Source organism: Eulemur rufifrons, chromosome 28 (assembly GCF_041146395.1).
Source record: "Eulemur rufifrons isolate Redbay chromosome 28, OSU_ERuf_1, whole genome shotgun sequence".
NCBI lineage: Eukaryota > Metazoa > Chordata > Mammalia > Primates > Lemuridae > Eulemur > Eulemur rufifrons.
Window position 1 is genome coordinate 9,266,882 of NC_091010.1, and position 26,803 is coordinate 9,293,684.

Consider the following 26,803-nt stretch of genomic DNA (forward strand, 5'->3'; position numbering starts at 1 on the left):
TCAATATATGATCCTGTTTGTGGTGTCGCAGGCAGTTTATATTTTTAGAGTTTATTTTCCACATTTCCTGTGATTAATATATGTAAATGGCATATGAAGGAAAGAATAGAGGTTTTAAGATAATTATGTTTTACTTCTCCATAAAATTCTTAATCACGCCCTGTGGTTTCCCTTATGTAATCTAAACTCAACAGGGCACGAGAGGTTGTTCATCTCAGCCTTGGAGGCTCTGTTCTGGCCACAGTGATTGTCCCACGGCTTTCCTCACACGTGACTCGTGGACCACACAATTTACCTCCCTTTGCAACTGCTGTCCTTACCCACAGAGTCTTTCTGACAAGTTCACTGTTCTTTCAAGAGTCAGCTCAATGTCCCAGCCGTCTCACAATCGCCTCTGCTCAGCCCCCACGGCACAGAACGTGCTGTATTGCTACAGAATCAGCCTGTTCACCTCACAAGCAGAAAGTGGCATCTTGCAAGCAGAAGCAATATCTAGTTTGCTTTTCAACTCCTGCTTTCCGTTGAGTGGCAGCTTAATAAATATTTGCTGAATGAGTGAAAAATTCACCTAGCAACATTATTCCTCTTGGGGGAAGTAACTCCTAAAGAGTGTCTTTATAAATAATAAATACTTGGCTTTTTCTTGTGCAGGAAAAAAAACAGACCTCCCAAATGTGCTTATTTTGGTCTAATATTAGTGTATATTAGTGTGAGGACAAAAATCCACCAAATATTGTTACAGGAAACATCTCTGACTGCAACCCCGCGCTGTGTGCATTGCAACTTTACAATAATGTGTTTAAAATGTTTTGCAAAATTGCAGCATCTGAAAGAGGCTCCGGATGGTGGTGCACAAGGAGCTGGGCCTGCAGTGCTGGCTGCTGCAGGGAGTCCCCTTGGTCACATCTTCCCATCTGTACAGACAGCAGCAGGTGGAACCAGAGCTGTTCCGTATGCGGCTCAGTCAATCGCCTTTTCTAAAGGCTCCGAGAGGCATGCTTACATTTTGTCTTCAGATCTTTATATGAAAATACCACGGTGGATAATGAGGCTGTTGTATGCATAATTTAACTTTCTAGCCTAACTTCCGCTGCAAGGCAAATTGGTACCTAGAGGCATGCAATTTGCATGGGGATTTCAAGCCCTCCTCTCATCTATTGTCCCTGGTTTGGTGTTGTTTTTCTTCTAAATTATTCTCCCTTGTTCTTTGAATGCCTGATTCTGAGATTGTAACCAGATTACCGCAGGATCCCTATGTAATAGTGGTTTCAGAAACCCCGCAAAGGCTACTTTGACCATTTCTAGGAGCATAACTTGAGACTTGGCGAAGCCTGGGCCAGCACCCAGAGGCGTCTTCCTAATGAATCGGCTCCTTTGCCCACAGCCCACCTGCCTGGAGAGGGCTGGGACCAGCTGAGCCTGCAGCTGCCCAGAGTGGGAGGTGCTGATGGAATCCTCTGCGGCTGACTTCACAGCCCAATCTGTCAATCTGTTTGGGGACAGACGGTTAGGGAACTGTCTGTCTGAGTTGCCTCAGAAAGAACTCAGCTTCTTGGCTGAATCTTCTGGTGACAGACTGCCTCACTTTCTGCTCTGGGCTGGAGAACATGGCTCCGTTGGCATGGGTGCCAATTCTGCTTTTCAAAGCCTTTTAGGGTAAAGCTATGTGTAAATGAACCAAGGGCTCAGGAGAACAACCTGCTGACTGTCTTCTAATATTGCATGTATCATCTGATACGCAGTGTCGGTTTTGTAGAGACAGCGTAGGGGCTTACCTGTCAATAAATTCCAGCTCTTCAGAAATGATTTCTTACCAGTAGCATGTCAATATTTTACAAAGATAAGTCATAAAGACCTAAAGACTTGCCAATATGTTCACTGTAACCATACTGCATAATTTTGGTATTTGGTGACCAGGCCAGTTTATAGATGACTGAGAAGTTCTTTTAGGATGTTTAGTAAAGTATTTAAGTTGTTTCCAATACCAACTAGAAATCAAAGAGGAACAGAGGAAATGGAAGAGGTGAGAAAGAGGAAAGGTTAGGCAGAGAGAAGCCATTTTAACTAAAATTGGAGGTCAGTTTTACATCAATTTTTAGATCAAGAGATCTAAATCTAGGTCAGAACACATTGACTATTTAGCTAGGTGAAATTGATCAAGTCACCACTTCATTCTTTAGAATGAAAATATTGAACTTAATAATTTCCAAAGGTATCACTGAAACCTAATATCCAAAAAATATTTGATCTGTTCTCAAAAACTAGGTAATTGTGGTTATTTTAGAGATGATCCAGATGTGTATACCAGCCATAAACATGGTATCGGGTCTTGGGCAGAGAGAGAGGTCCAAGTTCCCTGTAGCCCCACAATCAACTATCATTCTTTGAGTTCTTATTAGCTCCTTAAATATATCACCTTCATTGTTCCTTAAGACCACTTGCAAGGTGGTTATTGTTTTCTCCATTTTACAGTTGAGAAAATAACGACTTAAATTCAATTTGCTTCAAATCTCTCCACTTGTAAATGGGAGGGCCAGGACTGAATGCAGGTCTGCATTTTGAATCTCTGCTTTCTTTTACCTCTATAAACATCTCATTTGCCTACTAGTGACCCCTGGTTTTTGACCATGAGAAGATAGGGGTTCACATGTGACTTCCTTGTATTCAATAGTTATATGCCATTAGGGGACCCTAAAATAGAGATATGATGTGTCTTACTAGGAACAAAGCATGCATACATAACTCATGCAAGAGCACTAATTAATACAGAGGTGGTGGAATCTTGCATCAAAAGGCAGAGGCTTTAAAAGATAGCAAGGATATGTCTATTTCTTGATGGTGTAGATTTTTTTTTCCATCTATTTAACATGACCCTTCTCTTCTTGTCCTAAAAATGTTTCCTTGTTGGGCGATCAGTAGGATTTGTCCTGTAGCGAGGTCTCCTGGGGCATCCAAGTGCTATCTGAAATTAGAGATTAATGGCATGATGGGGTCAATGATAACTGCAAAAATGACATGTTGCCCTAGGAGTAAGACAGTTTTAAAGAGATAAAGAATTTCATTATCTTATGATATTTTAGTAATATGTATATTCTCCTAGCATAGTAGAGAACAGTTTGTATTATTCTAGGTATGTGGAATATGACATAAGTTGAATTCACTGATATTATTATGATCTAATACATATAGTCATCATCTAAATTGGAATGCATTGCAAAAAATGCCTACTGTTGTGAAAATGAGAAGGTACGGTTATTTGACGTCCAGGATATGTCAGGCATTGTACTAATTTACAAGAGTGGTAAAAATACTAGAACAAAGTTTAGATTGTTTTTTCCTCTTTCCTCACACTTACAGTATGGTATTGGACTGGATGTGTGGTTGACTCTAGGATGGTGAAGAATGTATCAGCAGGTGTTGTGATATCAATAAAGTTCAGACAATATGACCTGAGACAAATCCATATGAAAGGAATACGAGGACCTATAGTTCTGTCTCTCTGAAGATTTTCATTTGATTTTGTTAAAGGGATTAGGTTCAATATTGGATTTTGTTTTTATTTATTTTTTTGCTTTGTAGACATTTAAAATTAAGTGCTTCTGGTATTCATTGGTATATATGACCTTCATTGATTTGCTTTGTAACTTTTTGTGAATTTACAAATTCAAGGCATTCAGGTAAAATATAAACAAGTTATTAATCTTTGAGAATCCAAAAGCACGGGATCCTGTGACTCAGTAAGGAAGGCAAATGTTTTGGTGAATTACAATCTGTAGAGGAAAGAGAAGTGTTGATTCCATTTCTTGATTTTTTATATCATAGAGTTATATTGTACACAGTCATTTACATTTGATGCTATTTGATATGATAATATTTGCAATGTAGTGCGAACAGAATTGTAGAAATTAAAAATCATTTTTAAAAAAATCTCTTCCTCGAATTCCTAGAATAAAACAGCTCCGTCTGGAGAACTGTTATTCAGAGAAATCTGATGAATACTATGGCGATAATGGATAAGACGGAGAAAAAAAAAAAAGAGAAAGAGGAGAAAATGTACCATGTCTGCATAATTAAAGCAAAATGGAATCACTGTGGGAAATATTTTCTGGATGTTGTACAAGAGTTCATTTTACTCTCAGTTTCTGCAGTATGACAATGTTGCTTATAATCTTTAAGAATCTATGATTCCATATGTCCTCTACTTAACATTGTTCATCCATCCAAACATGTGTATGTACACAATTGGTATATTCACTTTTTCTCACACTGTAGTAAACATCATTTATTTCATGTATTGATCTTTTTTTTTTTTTTGAGACAGAGTCTCTCTTTGTTGCCTGGGCTAGAGTGAGTGCCGTGGTGTCAGCCTAGCTCACAGCAACCTCAAACTCCTGGGCTCAAGCGATCCTCCTGCCTCAGCCTCCTGAGTAGCTGGGACTACAGGCATGCGCCACCATGCCCAGCTAATTTTTTCTCTCTATATTTTCAGTTGTCCAGCTAATTTCTTTCTATTTTTAGTAGAGACGGGGGTCTTGGTCTTGCTCAGGCTGGTCTCGAACTCCTGACCTCAAGTGATCCACCCACCTCGGCCTCCCAGAGGGCTAGGATTACAGGCGTGAGCGTATTGATCGTTTTTTAGAAATCAAATCAGGAGGACTCAGAGGAAGGGTATTCTGGGACCTCAATAGCCTCAGCCAGGGTGGGGTTTAGTTGTGGTTCACCAAACGTGAATTGAGATAATCGTATGTTTTTTCTTTTTAATCTTTAATGCTGTGAATTATATTGATGGATTTTAGAATACTAAATCTTGCATACCTGGGATAAACTTCACTTGGCCATGATGTGTCTATCTTTTTATATATTATTGGATTAAATTCACTAAAATTGTGTTTAGGACTTTTGCATGTATATTTATTAAAAATACTGGTATGTAACTTTCTTGTAGTATCTTTATCTGCTTTTGATGGCAGAGGGATGTTGGCCTAATAAAATCATTTGGGGAGTGTTCCCTCCTCTTCAATTTTCTGGAGGAGTTTGTGTGGAATTGGTATTATTTCTGCACTAAGTGTGTGGTAGGTTTGCCCCATAAAGTCATCTGGGGTTGGGGTTATCTCTATGGGAAGGTTTTCAACTATAATTTACTGATGCAGATAATTCAATAATTATCTAAAATATAAGTTATCAATCTCTTGAAAAAGCTTTGGTACTTTGGTCTTTTGAGCAATTTATTCATTTCACCAAAGTGTTTGATTTCAGTGACTTAAAGTTGTTCATAATATTTTCTTATCAGTTTAATATCTTTAGACTCTGTGGTGATGCTATCTATCCCGTTCCTGTTATTGATAATGTGTATCTATGTTTTCCTTCTCTCCTCATTCACTCTAGGTAGAATTTTTCAATTGTATCGATCTTCTCAAAAAATCAGATTTTGCTTCATTGATTTTTCTTTTTTTCCCCCCAGAGACATAGGAGATTATATATTCATTACTTTAAAATCAGTTTTATTGTAGTATAATTTACAAAAAATAAAACACATCATTTCAAATGTGTAGTCCAATGAGCTTTGACAAATGCATACAATTGTTTCATTGATCTTTCTGTACTATTTTTCTTTGTTTCCATCTTCTTAATTTCTGATATCATTATTATTTCTTTCATTCTGGTTATTTTTTCTTCTGCTTATTTTCTTTCTGTTTCATTTGATTTTCTGTTTCTTGTTTCTTAATGTAGAAACTAAGATTATTAACATGAGGCCTTTCTTTTTTTCAAATACAGGTTTTTCAAATACAGCGCTATAAATTTCCCACTAAAATGTTGCTTTAGCTGTTTTCTACAAATATTGATATGTTCTGTTTTCATTTTTATTCAGTTTAATATACTTTTTAATTTATTTTGTTTTATCCTTTGCCTCACTGGTTAATTAGAAATATGTTAGTTTTCAAATATTTGTACATTTCCCACATATAATTTAATTATTAATTTCTAACTTAAATCCAATGTGGTCAGAGAACATACATTGTATGAGTTGAATCATTTTAAATATATTGAGAATTGTTTTAAGAACCAGAGTATTATCTCCCCCAGTAAATGTTGCACACACATACTGAAAATAATATTTATCTGCTGTTGTTGGATGGGGCATTCTATAACTGTAAGTTTGTTCAAGGTAGATGATACTGTTGATCAAGTTGTTGATATTTTTGCTGATTTGCTATCTACTTGATCTATCAATTATAGAGAGGTCAGGGTTGAAATAGATTATAATTGTGGATTTGTCAACTTCTCTTTGCAGTTCTATTTGTTTTTGTCTCTTGCATTCTGAGGCTAATTAGCTGTGTGCACATTTATAATTGTTATGGATGCTTAGAGAGTTGACCCATCCTTTTATCATTATGTAATATCACTCTTTAACCCTCAATTTTTGGTGATTACAAAGTCTACTTTGATTTCAATATAACTACCCCAGCTTTCTTTTGATCATCGTTTGTGTAGTGTATCTGCTTTCATCCATACTTTTAGCCTATTTATATATTTTAGGGTTAAACTGGGATTTTCATAGGCAGTGTGTAAGTGGCTCTTGCTTTTTTATCCAATATTATAATCTCTTCCTTTTCCTTTTCATTTGCATGTCCTTTGTTATCTTCTTACTTTTAATTCTTTGTTCTGCTATTTTTGTGGTTTTACCATTATTTTGCAGTTTTTAGCATATGCCTTTAATTTATACCATCTATCTGCAAGTGCTATTATACCACTTCACGTATAGCACAAGATCTTTACACAGCACACTCCATTTCCCCCCACCTTTATGCTATTTTTACCAAACATTTTATTTCTGTTTATATTATGAACTGTTTTTGCTTTAAACAGTTGATTATCTTTTGAGATATTTAAATAAGACGAAAAAAATCACCTTTATATTTACCCAAATAATTACCATTTCCAGTGCTCTACATTTCTATGGGTAGATGCACATTTGTGGCTGTTAATTTTCTTCTGCCTGAAGGATATCCTTTATGTTGCTCGTGATGCAGCTCAGGCCCGCTGTATCCTCTCAGCTATCGTATGCTCCAAATGGCTTATTTCACATCTATTTTTAAAAGGGATCTTTGTAGGGTAAAGAATTCTAGGTTAACCTTTTTTTTTTTTGTTGAGACAGAGTCTCACTTTGTTGCCCAGGCTAGAGTGAGTGCCGTGGCGTCAGCTTAGCTCACAGCAACCTCAGACTCCTCGGCTTAAGCGATCCTACTGCCTCAGCCTCCCGAGTAGCTGGGACTACAGGCATGCGCCACTATGCCCGGCTAATTTTTTCTATATAGATTTTTAGTTGTCCATATAATGTCGTTCTATTTTTAGTAGAGACGGGGTCTCGCTCAGGCTGGTCTCGAACTCCTGACCTTGAGCAATCCACCCACCTCGGCCTCCCAGAGTGCTAGGATTACAGGCGTGAGCCACCGCGCCCGGCCCTAGGTTAACCTTTTTGATTGTTTGTTTTTATTTTTGTTTTTCTCGTTTAGTTCCTTAAAGATATACTCTACTGACATCTAGGTTGCAATGATTCTGACGAGAATTCTGCTGTTATCCTTACCGTGTGTGTGTGTGTGTGTGTGTGTGTGTGTGTGTTCGTGTTTTGTACATAATGTATCTCTTCCTGTTGACTATTTATAAGATTTTCTACCTATTGCAGGTTTTGTTAGAAGTTGATTATGATGTGCCTTGATATTTCTCTTCGTCTTTCTTATGCTTGGGATTTGTTGAGCTTCTTGATTCTATGGGTTTATAATTTTCATCAAAATTAAAAAAAATATTTGACTGTTATATTTTAAGATATTTTTGGTCCTACTCTTCTTCAGGAACTCTATATTAATATTTCCACATAGGTTATATGGCTGATATGCAAGTTGTCCCATACTTTACTGATGCTCAGTTCTTTTTTTTTTTTTTAAATTTTCCTATTCTTGATAGTTTCTGTTGCTACGTACTCAAGTACTCTACTCTTTTTTCTACAATACCTATTATGTCTTCTGTTCCATCCAGTGTATTTATTAGATCAAACATTGTAATTTTCATCTTTCATTTGTTTCCCATTTCTCAGGGATCTAAAATCCTGGTCCATGTTACTACATTTTGGGCAGGATTGGAAATCTCTCATGACATTTAATATGTGTGACCCTTGCCAAATGGCTTACATTTTCTAACCCTCATTTTTTCTTTTTTAATTATGATCAAAATTTTAGTGACCTCAAAAAACTCTTTAAAACAAATAAAATAATCCCTAAAGACAGTATATATTATTTGATACATTTTAATTAGGAAAGGCTAGTATTAGTCAAGTTAGGAAGTAATGCATAGAGTCATTTTAGGCATTGATATCTTATTTTATGTGATCATTTAATTGGTAAAAAGATCCTGGGCTGAGGGAAAGCATACAGACCACATAGTATGGAAAACAAAGAAAAGCTAAGCAATGTCAGATTATTTGGATCCTGGGCGATTGGGATCTCATCTCAGAAGCAAACTTAGAGGGGGGACGGGACATGAGACCAGAAACCCAGACCATGGCCTGAGCATCAAGGGTAAGGCAGGAGAAAGCTACAAGGGCCAGGCAGATGCCCTTGGATTACCACAGGTACTACTTACGTCATTCCTGGTTGCCGTGGGAAAGACTCCCTCAGCTGTATGGGGCTGAGCTTGCAGTTTCAAGATCCCTGGGGCTACAATTAAGAGAGTCTGAGAAAGGCAGGGATTAAAAATATTGTCCTTTGCTTTATCTATCTATCTATCTTATTCATTAACATGAATTCCTCCACTATTGTAATGATCTTGCAGGCAATGAAACCCCAAAGAGTTGACCTTGAAGTAGGCAGAGATATGAGTCTATCATGGAAGCTTAATGGCTCCTCAGCCACAACTGCAAACTAAATGCAAGTGCCTTGAGAAAGACAGTTGCCTTTTTTGTGTTCACATGATGGCTGAAATTGACTAGATATGTTTGCTCTCTCACATAGGCTAACACATATGATATGTAAACCATTCTATGGCAGCTAAGGCTGCCATACCACAGATTGGGTGCCTTGAACAACAGAAATTTATTTTCTCACAGTTCTGGAGGCTGAAAGTCCAAGGTCAAGATTTGGCAGGTTTGTTTTCTCCAGTGGCCTCTCTCCTTGGCTTGCAGTCAGCTGCCTTCTCTCTATGTCTTCACATGGCATTTCCCTGTGCATGTGTACTCTGCTGCTTCTAATAAGGACACTGGTTCTATCAGATGAGGGGCCTACTCTTATGATCTCATTTAGCTTTAATTGCCTCCTTAATTACGGTATCTTCACTGCCTCCTCTCCTTTTGGACTAGGATCCTGTTTCAGTATTTCTTACATGTTTATCCTCAAAGGATAAGACCTTCAGCCACACCCCTCAGTGGCTAGAGTAGCATTCTAGACGCTGGAGTTAAATCCATACTTTATTTTATTTTTTAGTTGACACACAATAATTGTACATATGTAGGGGGTACATAGTGACGTTTAGATAAAAACAATGTATAGTAATTAGATTGGGGTAATTAGCACATCCATTGTAATCCATATTTTTTTACTGATTTGTTGGCCAACATTTCTCCAGTCCATGAATATAGAGGGGTATGGTTTATGGACTTCTGCTCCTGTGGGCTCTGGTCAAGTCCACAATTGGTTTGAGCAAGCATTGCTCAATTTCTGTTTGCCTCACCATGGGAAGGGTTTGGGGTCCTGTGACTGCCCAGGATTGGTTTCAGGATGCTGGGCCATGTCTAGTCATCTCTTGTTCTCAAATAGACATTCCAAAATGCCTGGCAAATCATCAGTAAGATAATTTGAATAAATGAGTGAATAGCAGCACCTAGTCAAGTGCCCATACCAGAGGGGAATATGTGGGCACATACTAGAAGTTAGTGAGCCAGAAATTTAAAGTTGGGATGTGTTTATCCCTGAGGATTGCTTCACCAATGCTTATTTATGGAATTCCATAGATTCTGCTGTTGGCAGTCATGTGTAGTACTTTTCTGCAACTAATCAGTTTTAAGAAATGAAGTAAGTTCATGCAGACTACAGATTTGAGCCATTTTCTGCACCCTTCCCCTACGTCCAGAAGCACAGGTGTAGAGGAGAGTGAGGATAAAGCAACTAGACAGCTGAGGGCCATTCAGGCCCAGAGGTGGCTGTTCTGGGAGTGTGGAAGGAAATATCAGCTCTTTCCATTTTTACTGGGATATTTTTAGAGTGGATTCTCTTCTCCTTGTCTACTGCCAGAGTGCAAACTTATTGGGGAGCTTCATTCTACTGAAAAACAAACTTTTTTTTAAAAAAGAATTATTCCTATAAGAGAAGAATTTAGTTAATTCCATATCCATTATGGTCTCTTATAAAAGTCTCACCTTTTCTCAGAGTTTATGTAATTAATATTGATATTGTAAATTTTTTCTCTCTTTCATCTAAAGGTAAGTGATGGCTTAGTTTTTTGTGGTCTTTTGTAAAAATAAGAATGATTTGAAATTACATTTCAGGGGCACGTTACTAGTTTGGGACAAATTGAAACAGAAGACATCCTGAACAGGGTTGTAGAATATACAACATGCATTTTTAAGGCAAAGACAAGGCCATTTTTAGATCTCTTGTTGTATCAGGAGTGACTCTAAAGAACGAAACTGAATTTATTGACCACATAGTATACTCTGTGTTATTCCTTCACTCTAACTGCTCAGGTACCTGCCATTTCTGGCTCCAAAACCAAATGTCTAATGTGCTTTCCTCTTGGCAATGTCATTTAGATCCCCTTCTAAATCTTTCCTTATACATCGTCAGATAAATAGACTCCTGGAAGCCACGATTGCTAGTTGTGAAGGCCACACTATGGGCAACTCATCACAGTAAGTGGGAGCTCTGTGCCCTTGGCTTGTGACCGTCCTCCTTGGGCCCCTGACCTAGGGGTTTCCATCCTGAATACACCTAGCCGCTGGAGTCTACCTAGGTGCACATTCCTTAACATCCATTGATTCTCTTTCTCCTACTTTCCTGTTGACAATTCATTACAGCAGTAAAAATCTTTGCTATAAATATTTTCCCACTATCTGCTATCCGATGGTTTTCTAAATTTCCATCTTTAGTGCAGGAGACCTTAATACAAAAGCCAAGGTTGGGCATCATTTTTAAGGATATTATTTTTCTGGTCTAGCATTCCTAAATTATATATTGCTTTTTATGAGTAAATGGCATCTATAAAGGAAAAAAAATAGAAAATTCTGAACAGTTGAAAGGGGAACATCATTAAAAATTACATTTAATTGTATAACCCTTACACTATTATTCTGTTTTGCCATATTTTTCAGTCATGTTTGCTATATTTACCTTATTTTTTCATAGTCATTAATACATAATATACTTATATTTTTCTATGTTGTTTGTTTAAAATTATGTTATACTCAGGTTAACATGCTTCATAAGCATCATCTTTCATAACTGCATAAAGTCCCAATATGTGACTTTAATGTAATTTACTTAACCATTCTATTATTAGAAATATGTGCCATTTTACTGTTTCTGTTCATATAGGTAATATGGCAATGCAATATTTGAACAAAATATTTTTTCCATATTTAGGATAGTTTTTTTCTAGACAGATTCTATGCAGAATTACTAGGTCAAAAGTCAGAAACATTTTTAAGCTTCTGTGGAATTGAAATTTCAATGGGAGCCAGGAAACAAAGGTTTCCGTGGTCAAATTAGCTGTAGAACATACTTCCTAAAAGCCCCTCTTGAATATTTGCAGTTCGCATGACCATATCCAAAGGTTTGGAGACATCAGAAAGAAATGACATGCTTTAACCTAGTCATTCCCCACTGAAGACCTTTTTTTTTTCTGTCTCTCTCTTCTTACATTTTGTAGTTGTACCTACAGTCATTTTTTTTAATGCATTTGGAAAAAGCTGTTTTGACCATTCAACATGTTTATAAAGGTAGAACGTGGTATTACATCATGGGGAAGATGGGGCAAAAATGTTCCCTATTTTTGGAGCTGGACTGTGCACACATTGCTGTTCAGCACTATTAGAAAACCCTTGGACATTGGGAAATTATAATCTCCATGCAGATGGGAGCAAGCTGGACACTAAGGAGTGTTTGTGAGCAGGAGCAGGCAGAGGCCCTGCCTGTGAGCTCCACCCTGCTCCGCTGGCAGAGAGCCGGTGAGTACCTAACATGGAGAAATGCATAGCTTTATGGACAATTGTTTGCCCACTGGTTGAAATACTTGAGTCTATCAGAACAACAGTCCCATAGAGTCGTCTGTCACCCAAAGGGAATCACAAGAACGCCTTGAGTAGCAGAGAAGGATCCTTGGTTTCTTTGGAACCATAGTGTTCATCCTTTCACAGCTGGGGAACTGCTTGGCTGTGAAATAGAATTTCAGTTGGATGCAAAATCAATCAGCTTTCACAGCTCAAATTTTTGACTAAGACATTGTGTCAGTGAGTTTGGTACATGCTGTGTTTGAGCCTGGAAGCCTACGCCTCACATTTGTGTAGCATCGTGACACCACCAACTGCCTGTCGAATGCCATGGGGACCGAGGGGACTGGGGAATGGACAGTTTCAATCTTGCCACCCGGCTCTTCCTCTCAGTTTAAATCCAGGGATGACCTTTCACAGATTAACATATGTGGAAGGGACCTTAGTGGCTATGAAGTCCCACTGTCTGCCCAGTGGAAGAATTCCCTTCACAACGCCTGTGATCCATGGCCAGTACAGCCTGTGCTTACATGCCTGCAATGATGGGGGATCCACCACCTTACAAGGCAGCTTGTGGTTAGATTTTGATCATATCCAGGTTTTGCAAATATTGTTCTTTCCTGGAGAATCTGAAAAAAGCCAGATAGCATGTTGTCTCAGCTCAATACTGGCATGAGATCAATATCACGAGGACAATCAGTCACTTATCTTTGATAGCTCTGCTGTGGTCCATTTGCGATATTTTGGGTCTCAAATGCTTGGGAGGGCCACAGATAAAGAAACTGACTTTTATGATCTAACACTATCTGCCAAATCCAATCTCTTGAGGCAATTAAATTAGAAAGATATGTAGGTCTTCCCAAGAAACAGAACTAGGCAAACATAGGCATTTATATTTGGTGCAATATCCTCACTCTAACAAAAAAAGAATGTTTTTCTACTTATATAGGCAATCACACAGAATGGATCAACAATCAAGTTTTTGAACATAATTTTTCATTTTTCAAAATTCTACTTGCGTAAGGAAAACAGTCTGTTCACAAAGAAGCTTTCAGTTTGCAGTAAAATGTGATGGGAAGAACTTGTTCAGCCATGATGTGTCCCTGTGTTTGCTTCTGTATTAGTTTAGATGGTCTGTGGCAATGGGGGCAAAATGGTGGCCAAATCCTGGCCCCTCCCTCAAGGAGCTCACGCTCTCCCCAGTGGGAGGCAGGGATGACAAACACCCACAAAAATAGCTGGCACACAAGGCAGAGAGTGATGTATGTTACAGTACGAATAGCAGCAAAATGCTGAGGAAGCAGAGAGGAGGCCAAGGTTAATGCCAGGTGGGAGGACTGGGGAAGCGTGCACAGCTGAACTGATTCTGAGTTGCTCATGGGAAAAGGGATGGGATTTCAAAAGGCAGAGATTAAAGGGAGAGTTTTGCTACCTGGAGGCATTTTCCTAGAACATCCCTCAGTACAGGAGGAGGTAGGGCTTTCAAAACTCTGTATTCATCATTCTCTATGGACATTTTTTTCTTATAGTCTGTCTTGTCACTACTTACATAACTAAGGCTTTGAACATTTGTGTGCTTATATTTTTGGTGAGATTTTTTTTAAATAAATATCTTAAAAGTTAGCAATTTGAGTTCTTGAGATCTTCTGACACCTGCTCAGACTATCTACAAGTTGCTGTTCCTGGTTTGTATATACCCCTTTATTGACTCTTAATTTTGGATGGAGTCTCAGTCTGTCTCTTCTTTCCATTCATGAAACAATGGCTTGCCCTGGCCAGGGAGGAAGAAAAGAAAGATAACTGAAGATACTGAGAGAGGGAAAAGGGAGACAAAGGATGGGTCTTTCAATCTGGTTAGTGCAAAGAAGAGTTCCTCCCTGGCCAGGGATGTAGAAAGAAGGGCGGTGTTCTTTCAGTGTGGACATTCTCAAGGTGCATTTACATTCATTCATCATTTTTCCCCAAAGCATGGAAGGAGTACATGCTGTATTAGAACTTGGCCTATTCAAAGTTCACAGTCTGGTGAAGGGGAAAGCAACATGTAAACTAGCATTTACAATGCAATGCGATAAGGGCCATGACAAAGGGAATGTGGGATGCTGTGTCTTTGAGGGCAGATAAGAGAGGCTGCAAATAATAGCTTGAGAAGACAGATGCCTAAGCCACACAAGAATTAGGTGGGCAAAGGAAGGGGCTTCCTTTTAATAATTATGGGCATTCAGTGAGTCATTTTGTAAAGAAAATATCACATTCATTTGGCCTAATTAAGTTTACTTTGCAGTTAATTATACCGAGTGACCTTGGGGATGTATAAATGTTTGAATACACACTTAATACAAGATGAACACAAATACCACTGATACATGAGTTGTGTGTTGCAGAAATGATACAGGGGTGTCTGTGTTTAAGTAACGATAATCATCCTATCTCACTAGATCATGGAAATGTTTCAGTTATCTAATGGAACAATATGCAATGCTTATAAAACTCTCAAGAAAAATTAATTCCAGCATACTTTATATTAAAGGATACTTTTTGGAAGGATGCTACCAACAAATCTAACAAAAAGATGACATCACAGCTCTAAGGAGGGGCCAACATTTATTGCACACTATGTGTTTTTACTTGCATTCATTTATTTAATCCTTATAAAAAACTCAGCGGATATTGTTGGCTATTGCTCACATTTCATCCCTCTTGGCCTTTCCTACCAACTGAATTCTAGTTTTATTCTGGTAGTTAGCTCGCTGTCCTTCACATGGCCGTGCATGCACTCCACTAAACTACTCAGAATGCCAGTGCCCACGCTGCAGACTGTGAAAGACGGGGGCAAGGGGTTCAAGTCTCACTGATGGAACAGGAGTGCTGATGTCTAGATGTGATGCCTAAAATCACGACAGCTACCTGTGATGACAAGAGAGCCTAGCCTGAGGATAAAACCACTGAGAGCTCAGCAAAATGAGTTCTCTCTCAGAGAGCCCATTAAGTCCTTGAATTAGACAACCAAGGAACCACTTCTTATTGAGATAATGTTATTTATCTCATATGATATATCTTATTTAAGTCACTTTTAGTTGAGTTTTCTGAATTCACAGCCAAAATCATTTTAATGGTTAGGTACTCTAATTTTATCCATTTTACAGATAAGGAAACTGAAGATTAAAGAAATTAAGTAACTTATCTAATATCATACACCTAGTTAAACATCAGAACCAGGATCAAATTCAAGTCTGTCTTACTCCAAAACCTAGTGGTTAATTTTTGGCTATGCCTCTTCCACATATATGTGTTTATTTGAAATACATTACACTAAAGCACTGAAACCAATGCCATACATGTCTAATAGTTCAAATGTGTAATCTATAAGAAAGCTACCTTTCTCAGTTTTTTATATCGGGCTTGGCAAAGTTTCTCAGTAAAGGACCAGGTCGTAAATATTTTAGGCTTTGTGCATCAAGTGGTCTCTGTTACAACTACACAACTCATTGCAGCTGAAAAGTAGCCATAGACATTACATAAACAAATGAGTTTAGCTGTGTCCCAATAAATTTCAATTACAAAAACAGGCGGAAGCCCATATTTGGCCTACAGACCATAGTTTGCTGACTCCTGTTGTACATGAGGTATATCTGCTTCTTGGTGAAGGGTTCACCAACTAGGATGGGTAAAAGTTTGTTTCCTAGGTGTGTCCAAAAAAAAGTCACACCAGTATAAGAGAAGAGGATACATGGAGTGCAGTGTGGGAAGGGACAGAGAATCCACTTCCTTTACTAAACTCTAAGGTGTCCAGAAGAGTGGCAGATTGGGAAACAGCTTAAGCCAATGTAAAGGGAGGGGGATCTCATAACTCCCACTATGAGAGAGGCAGAACTAAACAGTAGATTGCCACCCTACTAACTGAACCTTACTTGTAATTTCTACAAATGGAGAGATAAGGATTGGAAATGAACAGATGATTATAGCTATTTGACTTTAGATTTAATTGTTTTCCAACAGTCAAAGAGAATGGACCAATTTTCTCAAACAATATTTATTCTAAAACAAAGATCTGGAAGTCAACTTTTGTCAATAAGGCAAGGAACTTTTGGGAAGCATATGAAAGATTTTCCTCAAATGGTTTACAAAGGCATAGCATGAAATTGTGGTTTTTATGCAGAATCTAAAATATTGAAACATACTTGTCACTTTTTAGTTCCTGTTAAACTGAAAACATAAACGAGGATTTACAGAAAACGAAGGTTGAAAGATAGGAAAGTTTTCACTCTTCCTCTCAGCCTCTGGCAGCCACTAATCTACATTCTGTTTCTGTAGATTTGCCTATTCTGGATTTTTCATAGAAATGGAATCATGTAACATATAGTCTTATATCTACCTTCTTTCACTAAGCATAATGCTTTTAAGGTTCACCCATGAAGTAGCATCAGTAATTTATTACTTTTATTCGTGAATGATATTCTATTGTATGGATATACCATATTTTTTATCCATTCATTACTTGGTAGACAATTGAGTTGTTTCTACTTCTTGACTACTATGAATGATAGTTCTAAGAAAATTCATATGCAGGTATGAACATTTGTTTTCAGTTCTCTTGGCTGAGGAATGGAATTGCTGGGTCATATGGTAACTCTAACATTTTAAGAAATTGCCAAACTGTCTTCCACAGCAGCTGCACGTTTTATCCCCAATAGCAGGATGTGAGGGTTCCAGTTTCTCCATATCCTTGCCAACATCTGTTGTCCATTCTAGTGAGTGTGAAGTGATATTTCCTTGTGGTTTTGATATTCATTTATATAAAAATGAATGATTTTTTTTGAATGAATGATTCATTTTTATATAAATGAATAAATGATTCATTTATATAAAAATGAATGAATGAATGTATACATATATACATATATATATATGTATATTTAGCTGTCCAAATCATTTCTTTCTATTTTTAGTAGACACTGGGTCTCGTGCTTGCTCAGGCTGGTCTCGAACTCCTGACCTCGAGCGATCCTCCCGCCTCGGCCTCCCAGAGTGCTAGGATTACAGGCGTGAGCCACCGCGCCCGGCCAGCTTATCTACATTTTCACAGATTCCTGAGACAAACACAGCTGAGTGACGCATAATATGAGTATCTCTCTTCTCTGGCAAAAAATAAAAATGTAAAAAACTTTCGAGGAATAATGTAGAAAAGTCTCAATTCTCTTGCTGAAATCAGCATGATGGTCAAGCTGTAGGCCATGCACTTGTGAGATCATCGCATATTTCTGGTAATTGTTGGGACACCTCACTCTTTATTGATCTAAGCTATTTCGTAGGAAATTAAAAATCCATGAGCTGCCGTATGAAGGGTTTCTTATATTTTAAGATGCCATAGCCACATTCAGTGTCGGGCACATGGCAGTCACCTCTGCCTGATAGTTCTTGGGAGTTCTTGGGAGGCACATGCCTTATTATCTCTGAACTGATGTCCTCACTTCCACCCCAGGAATTAGCAGTATTTAACACTATTATAGTAGATACTCAATGATAGATTGTTAAATAAATGAATAACTTTAATTGGTGCTTAATACATATGTGTTGACTTATTTAGTAAAAGATAAAGAAGGGAAAGAAGTGCCAGGTGCCAAGCTCTGTGCAAGACCCACTATGATATAGTGTCTCCTTTGCTCACTTAGGCTTCATGAAACCTGTGTTTTCGTACATGCAACGTACTTATGTTCAAGAGGCCAGTAAGTGATAAAGTGGGAATGCAAACCCAGATCTGCAAAAGTACATTGTAAATTGTTAAGTTAGCTACTTAGATCTAGGCACACTTAATTCCACATACTGAGGCCAAAACACAGAGTCCCAATGTGATATCAAAAAATAAGACTTTTCCCCTTTTGCTTAAGATGAGACCTACATTGTCACAGAACAAGATGAATAGGGATACAGAGGATGAGCCTTTTTTAAGGAAGTGAAATGATTGATGTGTCAGGTATTTTATGTGAGGGGATTTGGAGAACAACATAATTATTTTATAACCTAATTGCGTATCCCTAAGACCCGGATGTTGTCAAAATGATAAATGTCTCAGTGACTGAGTAAATTCTAGATTGTCTGTTTTAAACAAATGTAGCATTTTAGGGGTTAATGCTACATTATTGATTTCCTGTTTTTTAGTCAGCAGTTTTCTTTTTTAAGTTTAGATATGTTGAAGTTCAGGTATCTTAAGCTTCCAAGTGATCTTTTGGCTTTTAATATAGTCCCTTTGTGTCTTCTTAGTCCTTAAGACTGTGGTTGCATGCTTGCATTTCCTCTCCTCCTTATGTGAACTTTTTATTTGCCATGATGTCTAGGAACGTGTAGCTTTTCCTCCTGATTTAACATTTCTTGATCTGCTGTTGTGTTACCTATCAATGTGCTAGTTAGGGCGAGGGCTGGAGAAACAAGATAGCTTAAAGACATAGTCCTTTTACTTGAACAACTATCTATTAGTCTTTTCAAGTCCTTTAATATAATTTTTGCAGTCAGCCCGACTGCCCCCTTAAATCTCTTTGACAGTTTTTTTTTTTGAAACTTCTCTTGATTGACTTTTCTTCACACCCTGATTTATAGGCAAGATACCAAGAATCTGAGAATGGTGGCTAGAAGTAGGTGTCAGAGTTAGTCCTGTTATCATCTCAGTCTCTCAACCCACCCCAAATGAGCACACAATAGAGGTAAAAAACATGTTTCCTATGCAAAGGCAGCATTAAGAGAAGTCTAGTTCTCACTTCAACCCACTCTCCAAGTCTTTTTCTAAAGGAAATATGCAGCCGCCATACCACTACTGGCAAAACTGCCCTCTCTGTGAACTCTCCTAGATTTTTTCTGCTCCTATCATGACCCTTGACATAGTTAGCGAATGAATAAGCAAATGAATAAGGGCTTCCAACTAGGCCCCTGAAGCTGCAGTGTCCATGCCTTCCTCCTGCCCTATACAGAGAAGGAAGTGTGTGGATTTCTGAACACTAGAATAAAAGATCCAAATATGAGCTAAGGGGAAAAATAAGATTTAAAATAATTGAAGTGAGTGATGTTCATTTTTATGAAGGAATTTGGAGAATCATGTCAATGTTTAGACATTATTTCAAAGCCATGAAATAATGAAAAGGAAATTTGAAAGAGAAAGCAATAGAAATTCCCAGAGTCAAGCACTATCTTTATATTATTTTTGTACCCCTCTCCCTCCCTTCAATACTTACCTTGCATAGTGTTTCAGTATGGGTGCAAAAAAAAAAAATGGGTATTGGGTAAATGGGTGCCAAGTAAATGGATTACTAAAAAATAATAGCACTTCCTATTTGCTCTTACATTAACTTACTCTGGAGTGAGTAATAGTAATACTGTGTTTGACAAGGAGAGGCTCAGATATATGTACCTTAAAAGACTCTAAAACGCAACACAAGTGGAACTGCCGAATGTTAAAGGGTGTTCATTACAGGGTTGGGTTTTCTGGTTTTTTCCTGCCTTTCCATTGACTAATTGGGAACATGGTGCCAGAAGGAGGACAGCTGTGTAATTCAGGCCTGTCCTCTCATCAGAATCCCTGAATGCACCTGACTTGAAACATAGGCACAGACATGAAGTCTGTTAGCTGAGGTCCCTCTGTGCCGGAGAAGCTTAAAAGGGCCCCACCAGCATAGGCTCAGCGCTCTTCTTTTTGGAGTTCAAGATTGACCAATCACCTACAAATATCCACATTCTTTCTTTAACTGAAGGTATTGAAGTACATGCTACTTACCACTCACTTTTAAGTCAGGTAACATCTGAAACAATGGAAAATGACCCTGCTGGTAGCCAGACCATGATGTTTCCAAATGAGCACATGTGATAGTCAATCAAGCTATTCTGTGACTTTTTTTGTAACCAGAGACAAGACCACTCTGCACCTACAAAAATGCCTAAATATCCTCTTCTTCTGACCAAAGTGAGTAAGTGACTGCTACTTCTGTGTCAATGACAAGCCCTACCATAGTCCTCCTGCATCCTTCATTAGGATGTTGAAGATACTGAGTCACCAGATTGTCTCCACTTCTTCATAGCATCCAATCCGTGATGTAGCTCTGCTTTCCTGAGAGTTAACGCAGCCTGTGGGGTAGTCAGTTTGCAGTTCAAACTCCCTGGCAAGGCTGTTTTGTTAGAAGGAGTGAAGTCTCTACAGTCACACCAAAAATCTTGTCTACAATAGGTAAAAGTCTATAATTAAGGGTCTGTGTGAGGATAATTATTCAATAAATATTTATTGAATAACTGTTGGCAAGCAGGTGATGAGCTAGTTACTAGGAATGCACATACTGAGCACACACACACATGCATACGGCCACAAATCACCTTTGAATCTTCCAGAAGCTTATGATCTATGGGACAAACAAATGAAAATAATGAAAGTTATTGTTTCTAGTAACAAATCTGAGAATATCCCCCTAGGGTAAGGCTCATTTTTGTTAGACTTTGATAAATCAGCTCAAAGGCTGGGCTTGTAGCCTTTTTTTCTGAAGTTTTCTGTCTTTTAATGATGTACTCCAGATGAAATCTAAAGATGGATGTTGAGGGTGTGGGGGTGCAAGTTGGTCCCCTGCAGAGGGGAGGATGTGCAAGGGCCTCAGGGGACATGGCACATTTGAACAACTGTGGCCTGTGTACTGAAAATGGGGAGCTGAAAGCTCTGTTTCAGATAAAATTGAGAGTCATCGTCATGTATGTTAACAGATAGGATCACCCAGGGAAGCTGGTTCTCGGGGTTCAGGGTGCACGGGAATTACCTGGAGAGCTTCCAAAGCAGCACCTGGGGTCCACTTCCAGAGTTTCTGATGCAGTATGTCTGGGATGGGGCCCATGAATTAGCATTTCTAATACACTCACTTGTAGACAATTCTTCTGCCACTGGTTTGAGGACCACGCTGAGAGTAGCATTCACTTGGGAAATAAACAAAAATGAAAGAAAGAATAGAAATAAAAATGTGGCCTGCGGGAAACTTTATAGTAGAGAAAGTCAAGCTACATTGATTTGAGTCCAGAAGCTATGAGCTAAGAGCCATGAAGCCATAGGCCAATGGTTTAAATGCTCTAATAGTCAATTTCTCCATTTGTAAAATAAGGACAATAAATAATAGCACAATTTCATAGTGTTATTTTAAGGTCAAAAAAGATAGCTAAAGGAATATGCTTAGCATGGTGCTGAGTATATCTTAGGAGTTAATTTGAAGGCCAGCCCTTAAGTAATATGGCATTGAAATATAGATTAGATGAGGCCAAGTTGACAAAAGCCAAAGAGCAAGAAGAAAATCAAGCATGTATGATAATATGGAAGGTAAAGAAAGAAGGTTTTTCATGAGGACAGAGTGGTTACTAGTGTCAGATGCTTTTGAGAATTTCAACAAGATGAGGGAAAAAAAATTAAACACTCATTGGATGTAGAGATAGCTGGTGACATTGGAATGGGCCATTTCAGTAAAGGGACATGGAGAGCAGAGATAGTGTCTATGAAGTATATAGCACAGAGCCAGCACGAGCCAAGAGCATCAGTGACAGTCACTGCCATGATTACTATTATGGTTGAAAGCAGTTTGTATGTGCCTGTGTTTGCCAGCAGGCAGAAGGAAATACATTGTACAATTCCCAAATAAATGCAATGCCATTGAACAAGCTTTGTCCCGTGAAGGCTTAAATAAGCTGGAACAGAGTTTGTAAAAGCAAGGTTTCAAACTGAAAGGTGGCAGGTATGTCATGCAACTTTAACAAGGGCCCTTTCTACATTTGCCGTGAGAATTAATGGCCCTGGGATACATCAAGAACTGTCAGTTCTCACAGCAGCCCCACGACTCAGTTAAACTTTTAAATTCCTTGCCCAACACTACCCATTTCTCCCATGCCAGCAAAGTGAACAATTGTCTGATCTTTGGCAGCGGGGAGAAAGCTATCTTTGCCTCTTGCCAGCTGAGAAATGGTTTGTTTCCCTTTCAAACACCACTGCATTCTTCTTGCAATTTTCTTTTACTATTAAATATTTTCTGACTCAGCCTCATGCCAGTGCTCCATCCTGGGTGTCTGGTAAGTGGCAGATTCAACAGGAAATTTTAATATATGGCAGCAGGTTTCATTTACACTTTTCCCACAGGAGAGGCTGCCAAAGTCGACAACCATATTCAAATGGCTTCTGGCCTTTAAAGGCATTTTGCTAATTGTAAATGCTCTTAGATTGCATCCTCAGATTCTTAACTTTTCTTATAGAATCATCATGTCACGAACTCACTGGGGGAAGAAAAAAAACTGCTTAAGGAATCTGACATTTGCAAGCCAGGACTGTGAAGAATTTATTTAGGTCGACATTGTGCCTCATCATTTTCCTTCCTTAGGTGATGTTCTTCCCATCCAGAATTCCTTTCCTTGTGTCAATTAAATCATACATATTCAACACCTGGCTCCAATGCCAACACTTTGGGAAACCTTTAGAGATAACTATAGCCTGAATTAAGCTCTCCCTTTCTTTGACTATCTGCTGCAATTATTATCTGTAATAGCCAATTTAGCACTCTTGTTCCTGCAACAAAATATGTGTTCCCACAGTGTGCAGCATTGCGCTGACAGCACAGAAACCTCTATAAGTAATATTCAGGTTCGGCTCAGTACTTAAGGGGAAAAACAATCACCGTTTTAATTCATTAATAAATTAACTTTCATTGCAAAATCTGCAGGGATTTCTGTCTTCCAACCCTACGTTTTCTTCCCATTTTGCCTTTAATGAATTAACCACCACAAACTCTCACTGTGAGTTTAATTACTGTACTGATTACTTACTATGTATGCTACATGATGTGAAAAGAATACAAAACTTAAAAGCAAAGCACTCTCCCTGACCTCTTCGGGGATAGAGACCAAAACCCATTTATAACAAAAAATAAGAAAACACATTAACTTACGTATACCAAGTACCAGATGAGTGGTCTGGATAACTGCACAGCCCCCTGGTCCCAAGTGATGAGACGCTATTCCTCAGGCCAGGAGCAATAGTTCTTGAGCGGAGCCCTTGACCTTCACCACGGTGCTTGGATGGCCCTTGGCACCATTTCTATTCATCTTAAGCCTAACATTTTTTTACCATTCACATCCCTCTCCTTTAGAAAATCCTTTCCCATTTTTTGTTTTGTATTATTTTTTCCTCCCTTCCCTTCCATGCTATGGAGTTGATTTTTCCCTTCACTTATAAAATTGTACACTCTTTACCTAAATTGTTTTGGAGCTCTTCTCATGTGCTAACTTCTAAACACTTATTTATATCCCAGGTTTTTTTTTTTTTTTTTTTTTTTTTTTTTTTAGATAAAGGTTTTCATTTACGATAATACTTTTCAAATTGAACGTTTAGAAAAATGCTGAGGTATAAAAAGTTCATCCTCCTATAAACACCTATTGTGAACATACCAGTGTCAAACCATCCATAAGACTGGGAATTAGAGATGTAAAGATCTGTTCTGCTCCCTGGAAGCTCATGGTCCAACCACCTGGGAGGTTCACAAGCTTATGTGTGTGGAGAGAATGATGTTTGATATGTGGGCCCACTTTGGAGTAAGGGAACATAAAGAAAGCCTTGAAAGACAAATGAGAATTAACAGTAGTATTAGGCCCCTCCTCATCTACTTATGCAGACATTCATCCATATAATTTTTTGAAGACAATAGCTCTGTAATGAATTAACTAAATTATATTCTTAGAAACAGAAGTTTGATTAAGTACATGCCAAAATAGTACCATATACTATAGCCAGCTTAGTGTAAATGGACTGTCTTAAAAATGGTATAGCTTTAAAAATATATATATATAAACAGGTTTCAGATATATTGGATACATTCACAGATGAGAGTTCTACATCTGATCACTAAGATACACCAAGGTTGTTAGGGCTGTAAATTTTATAGTTTGACATTAAATCTTATCCATGATCTCATTCTCACAAATGTCCCATGTTCCCCTTTACTCTGCTGGATACATTAAAGCATGCTGTATCACCTTAGAGCGCAGACAGAAAATACAGTATTTCACCTTACATTTGATATCTCTTTTTTGTTTATGTTCTATTTTATATGTTTTGCAATATATATTATATGTTAAAAATTAAACAAATATATGTAGGTATATATACCTACATATACTTGTAAGCAGCCACACAAATATTAGAGGGTGTCATTCAAAATTATTACTATTTCTTTGTTAGGCTATGTTTGGTTGTAAGTAATATAACAGTGACTTAGACACAGTGTGCTCGTTACTTCTTTAAGAAAAGTCTAGGTAGGTGGTCTTAGAATTAGTATAGTAACCTAGTGATTTCATTAGGGATCTGGAATTTTTTTATCTTTCCATCCACATCTTTGGCATGATGACTTTCAAGAGCAAAGTTTCAATTTAGTATTATATGGAGATTAGACAGTCAAATACACAGGTAAATTATAAGATTTCAAATTTATAGATAATTGTATTAATAGTTTATTTGCTTATATGAGGATCAAAACCAATATTCTATTATCATTTATTATATTTGGTTATTTAAAGGATTGAATAATAATGTTTTCTCTGAATCCAGTCAAGTCATTGTGAGGAATACGTATGCTATTTTAAATTAATTTGGGGATTCTCTAAGCTATGGGAATAGGAAGGCTGAGTACATGTTAAGCCTGAAATCTCTGAGCTCTCCCACCCCAGACTTTTGAAGAGCCATTTACTTGGGTCTCTGATCCTCTATAATATGTTCATAGATGATAACAAAAAGGAGAAATCAGTTGGTAGGATGGGGCGGTAAGCACTAGAGACGGCAGTTGTCAGATGGAAATTAATTGATTGTAATTGCTTTGCCATTGTATTGCACTTGAAGTCTGTAGCTTGTTAAAACCACTGATGATAAAATAAGGATCTCACTTTTTATGCTGTAGGTTATGTTAGTGAAAAGTTGTTTTTAAAAGAATGATCAGTGAATATCAATAAATGGATAGTAACAAATTAAAGGAAAAGCTAACTAACTGATCATGAGTTAATATACTTCCACAGTCAGAGTAGCAGTCAACTGTGCAGCGCTTCATATTGAATTTTTTGCTCAGAGCTCTTGAATTTTAAATATTTCCCATAGAAAGAGAGATTGCTTCTGTGTGACTGTTTATCACATACTGTCTTGAATATCAGATCTTCACTCTAGAGAAGATCTTCTGGAAAATGGAAAATGTGTCTGTTTTGCAGAGCCTTTATTTTATGTCAAAGTATTAACAGGCAGATATTTTGAAATGGAAAAAATAAGTTTACATTTTAACACCAAGAAAAAGGACACCAAAAGTGTTGTTTTTTTTTTAAATGGTCACACTATATGAGTAATAAGTGAGAGTCTCTGTAAATCTGAAAACAAGTATACTAAAATTATAATGCCAATGTGAAATTATATTTAACTTTTTGCTCTAAGAGTTACATTAACTTTTTTAAGATTGTAATGAGGTCTTTAATAATTATTTTTTCATCCATAGCATTCAAACTGTTGGTGATGTCAGATCAGATTTATTGGAGATAGTTTTGTGAGCACCAATTTTCATTAAGTCTCAACCCCTGCTCTCAAGGAACTCACAGACTAAAAGGACGGATAAAATTGTGAAGAAAGGAGTCCTTGCAGTGCTGGGTGCAGTGATGTGAGTGAAAGAGGCACTATGGGGGCAGAAGAGGAAGATCGTCTAAGCTCTGGAGGACAACTAGTGTCTTCCAGCAAAGAAATGGGTGGAAGATTCCAGAAGGGTGCTCCGAGAAGGAGTAACGTGACAGCCTCTTGGTATTTGGGGGAAGTAGATTATTAGTTGAAAATTAAGTTGTGTAACGTTTTAGCCTGCAAGAAGAAGAGACTAGACAGACAAAAATGCAGATGCCCCCTGCCCTTGTAGGCCCAACTAAGAGTGTGGAAGCTGTTCCCACAGCAGAGCCCACTGAGGATTTTTAGATGTGGGAGAGACATGACTGAGTTTCCTTTTAGGGTGGTCACTCTTCTATCAGTAGGGATGATGAGCCGGAAAGACGCTCATTGTAACCTACAAGTTACTGTCTTAGTTCATTTTCTGTTGCTATAACTGAATCCTGAGGCTGGGTGATTTATAAAAAAAAAAAATTGTTTCTTAGAGTCCTGGAGCCTGGGGAGTCCAAGCTTGAGGGGCTGCATCTGGTGAGGGCCTTCTTGCTGGTGGGGACTCTTTGCAAAGGTAGTGTAGGGCATCCCATGGCAAGGGGGCAAGTGCATGTCAGCTCAGGTACCTCTTCCTCTTCTTAAACAGCAAACAGTCCCGTGACCCTGATGACCTTATCTAATCCTAATCGCCTTCCTGAGGCCCCACTTTCAAATACCATCCACATATGAATCTGAAGATTGAGTTTCCACCACATGAAATTTGGGGGACACATTCAAACAGTAGTAGTTAGTAAGCTGGTATAATATTGCTATGCAGCTGAACATTATTATTAATCTAGATATATGAAAAGGAAATTAAAAGAGCATAAATGTTGAATAACTTTTTCATC

The 26,803-nt window shown here is 38.0% G+C and overlaps 1 protein-coding gene across 5 annotated transcripts in view; it reads left to right on the forward strand.

Moving 5' to 3' along the window:
- Positions 1-26,803, forward strand: part of NRG3 (neuregulin 3) — a 1,030,680-nt gene that overhangs the window by 404,095 nt on the left and 599,782 nt on the right. The gene's annotated exons all lie outside the window — the stretch shown is intronic.